We start from the raw sequence: 4,465 nt of genomic DNA, 5'->3' as shown, positions 1-4,465 counted from the left end.
TCCCTGTGGTAAGGTACTTCCACGTGCAGCGTGCTCCCGCCCGTTGCGGCTCAGTCTAGTGCTATAGCGGGGATGAGACGTCAGTGTGCGCGGGGCAGCACCGACGGATCTCGGAGGGTTGTTAAGCCCGCTAGCTTCCGATCACCTAATGGGTTTGAGAAGCGCTATCAGCTCGGATTGGATACGACCTTAGAGGCGTTCAGGCATAATCCAGCGGACGTAGCGTCATACCAAAGTCCGGTCGAACTAGTATTGAGCCAGTGGTCCGTACCTGTGGTTCCTCTCGTACTGCACAGGAATTCCGTTAAGATAGCGGCAAACAGCACACACCAGTAGGGTAAAACTAACCTGTCTCACGACGGTCTAAACCCAGCTCACGTTCCCTTGAAAGGGTGAACAATCCTACGCTTGGTGAATTTTGCTTCACAATGATAGGAAGAGCCGACATCGAAGGATCAAAAAGCCACGTCGCTATGAACGCTTGGCGGCCACAAGCCAGTTATCCCTGTGTGTGCGTAGCTGTCATTTGCAGTGTTAGGACGTGCTTCTGTGTCGCTCCCTTGAAAAGTGAAAAATTGCATGCAAAAACAGCAGAAAAAGGACGGGAAAGTGTTTATAGTGCTTAATTATTGTGCCCTTTAGTCGCCTATGGCGTTATATCAGTGAAACAGGACGATGCTCGCCTGGAAAGTGCGCTGAAAGTCTCCCCATACATTTTGTATGGGAGCAGTAAAGTGCGGAAAAAACGCAGAAAAGGCGAATAAAAACATTAAGTGGCGATATTGAATCATAGTGTCGGCACCGATAAACGGTTTTATAAACGGTAATACAAAGAAAATAGCCGAAAAGTGCATAAAATAGTGCGTGCAAAAAAAATAGCGGCAGAGCGGCGTCAGGTGTGTCGGCGCGTGTGAATGTGCGGCTTGGAACGCGTTCGCGTCTTGACAGCGACGTCAAACAAGTTCGCAGTGAACCCCTGACAGCGATTCAGCACGTCCGCGGTGAACTGGAGCAAGTCCGCAGTCTACCACCGGCAGCTAGCTTTAGCGGAGACACCAAAGAGCGCCATCTATTGGGAACCGCTGGAGCTTTCGCGAGTGGTGTCACCTGGTGGTCGGTACCGGTATTACGGCTAGTGAAGACAACAACCAGCATCGCTTGGGAGACTTCAACGTCGGTACCAGCGGGCAACCCGGGTCGGTGTATGCGGGTTGCATACTGACAGGCGGTGATCTCAACGCTGGATAAGGAGGCGAACCTGGAAATAATTTTCTGAGTCCTTATTGGTTTTTATCATCTATTGCTGGAATTAATATTTGTTTTTGTTTCAGAAGAAGCAAATATATATCCAGTAATTCCCAACCAAGCAGGCTGGCCTTCTGAAGGCCATGGATAGGACTTTGAGGGGGCGCACTCCCTCGGTGGACGAGTCGAGTGCTGCCAGCAAAGGCAAACCAGGAGCGAGCTCGAGCAAGAGGCTCACTGTCCCGTTGACGCCTGTAATGGAGGGCGTTGCTGTGAGTGGAGCCACTAGCTCCAGCAAATACGCGGCCAAGTTGGTGACTGGCTGTGGAGGTTCCCCGTCGAGCGAGGTGCGACGCATGATCAGCGAAGCAAAGCTGGACAACGAGACGCTTCTCACGGTCGTTAAGAAGCTGGAGGAGCAGGTGTCGCTCCTGCGTGTACAGCTTGAAACGGCGGCCGAGCAGGCTCGGCAGGACCTGCGTGAGGCGCGTCTCGAGGCGCGACAACGGGAGGAGCGGCTGATCGCCGATAACCTGCAGCTGCGGGAAGAGCTGCGAAAAGAGCGGGAGCTGCTCACGACGCTGGTGGCGCAGTCCATCGGCCATAACCAGCCTGTTGTGCAGCAACAGCCAGAAAGAGCCACGCAGCAGCGTGGACATCAGCAGGACGCGGTGGTGGCAACGAGCAAGCCACCTCAGACGACGGATGGCGGCTCCTGGGTTGAGGTGGTGCGCCGTAAGCCGCCACGTCAGCAGTCGGCTGATCTACAGCGGCAGCAACAGTGGCCACAGCTCCCGCAACGTCAGCAGCAGCAGCAGCGGCAGCAACCGCAACAACGGCCCCAGCCGCAACGGCCGCAGGCCCAGCTGCAGCAACAGCAAGGTGTGGCCAGTACGTCTGGTGCGCAACGTGGAGGTCAGGCGCAACAGCGTCAGCGCAGAACAAAGCTGGACGCTATCGAGGTTGCACCGGCGGAGGGCCAGAGCTGGGACGAGGTGTACCAGCTGGTACGAGCAGCTCCCGAGTTGCAGCGTTTCAACAGCCAGCTGGGGGTCGGACGTCGGACCATGCGTTCGCGTCTGGTAATGGACGTGGAGAAGGGAGCAGATACGGCTGCGATCCTGAAATGCGTGCAGGAGGTGTGCGCTCGGGGAGACCAGCCAGCTGCCGCCAGACTGGTGACGCCAATGGTGGAGGTCCGGGTCGACGCTATCGACCCTTTAGCGAAGGAGCAGGACGTGGCGCTGGCTCTAGCCAGCCTTGCACAGTCGCAGGTGGAGGAGTCTGCCGTGCAGCTGCGAAAAGCCTGGAACGGAACGAAGGTGGCGTTCGTTCGCGTTCCGGAGAAGGCGGCGGAGCAGTTGAAGGACCGACATGTACTGATAAAGTACACCTCGTGCCTTGTGCGGACGGCACAGGCTTCGACGTCGCGAGAGCAACGGTGCTTCAGGTGCCTGGAATTCGGTCACCTTCGGGCCAGCTGCCGGAGCGAGGTGGATCGGACAGCTGCGTGCATCCGCTGCGGCCAACCGGGTCACCTGGCCCGAGCCTGCACAGCGGAGGTGTGCTGTGCGGTCTGCAAGGGCCCTCACCGAGTAGGACACCCGTCCTGCACCCGGAAGGTCTGAAGGTCTTGCAGATAAACCTCGGGCGCAGCCGTGCAGCGCAGGACATCATGCTGCAGACGGCTAGGGAGATCGGAGCGCAGGTGGTGATAGCGTGCGAGCTGTACAAACCACCTAGAGACAGCGTGCGGTGGGCGGTCGACGAGGCTCAGAGCGTAGCGGTAGTGGCGACTGGCGGCTACCCCATCCAACGACTGGGGAGTTCATCGGTGCCTGGGCTGGTAGTTGCCACCATAGCCGGGATAACGTTTGCCAGCTGCTATGTGTCCCCCAACATCGGACAAGCGGATCTCGGCGACTACCTGGAAGCGGTTGAGCTCACGCTCACGGGACAGGATCCCATGGTTCTGGCTGGGGACTTTAACGCCTGGAACCAGGAGTGGGGCAGCTCAAGAACCACGGCGAAGGGTGAGGACTTGTTGAGTGTTGTTGAGCACCTCGGTCTTAGGACGCTCAACCGAGGGAACACACCCACTTTCAAGGGCAACGGTGTTGCACGGGAAAGCGTCATCGACGTGAGCTTCTCGAGTCCCTGCGTAGCGGAGCCAGGCAGTTGGAGTGTGAGCAGTAGGTACTCCGGTAGCGACCACAGCTATGTGCTGTTCAGCGCTAAACTGCCTTCGACCAGCGGCCGACAAGAACATCAGCATCGGCCACACTGCAACGGGCACGGCGGTACAGCAGGCATGACGCGGCACGCGGGAACACGCTACAAAACAAGCCAATTCAATCAGGCTTGTTTTAAGCTGGCGCTTGGGATCGGTCGTTTCGACGATGTAAGCACACCTGAGGGCCTGATCAGGGGGCTCACAGAAGCGTGCGACGCAACGATGGAGAGGATCCACAAGACGAATTTCCGGCAGGCTCCGACGCTATACTGGTGGAACCCGGAAATCGCGAGGGCGCGAGATGCGTGCGAAGCTGCCGAGGCCAGGCTACGCACAGCAACGCAGACCGACGACCGTATCGCCGCTTCAGCCCGCTTGCTGGACGACCGTAGGGCTTTGGAACGGGAGATCCAGCGCAGCAAAGAGCGCTGCATGCAGGAGCTCATCGACGGAGTCGAAGACGATGTGTTTGGGTTGGGATACAGAGTGGTCATGGCCAAGCTGCGCAGTCGAGCGCCGCCAGAACTGGACCGTTCTGTGCTGGAGCCGATCATCGACGCCCTCTTCCCGGCCCACCCATCGTTCGAGTGGCCGCCGATTGCGACGGAAAGCGACGAGGATGAAGAGCCCATCCGACCAGTCACCCGTGAGGAGATCCTTTGCATCGCTGAGGGGATGGCCACCTCAAAGGCGCCGGGCCTCGATGGAATTCCCAACGCGGCAGTGAAGACCGCGATGAGGGAGCACCCGGAAGCGTTCGTGCGGGCCTACAATGAGGTCCTGCAGAGCGGCGAGATTCCGGCATCGTGGAAAGTGGCACGCCTGGCGCTCATCCCGAAACCAGGCAAACCACCGGGCGAACCGTCGTCAAGTCGTCCACTGCTGATGCTGGGAGCGGCACCTAAGGGGTTCGAGAGACTGGTTTTGAACCGCCTCAATGAGCATCTCGAGGATGAGAGCGCACCTCGCCTATCACAGGACCAATAC

The sequence above is a fragment of the Anopheles moucheti genome, assembly GCF_943734755.1.
Source record: "Anopheles moucheti chromosome X unlocalized genomic scaffold, idAnoMoucSN_F20_07 X_unloc_11, whole genome shotgun sequence".
Taxonomy (NCBI): Eukaryota; Metazoa; Arthropoda; class Insecta; order Diptera; family Culicidae; genus Anopheles; species Anopheles moucheti.
This window is presented reverse-complemented; position numbering follows the sequence as displayed.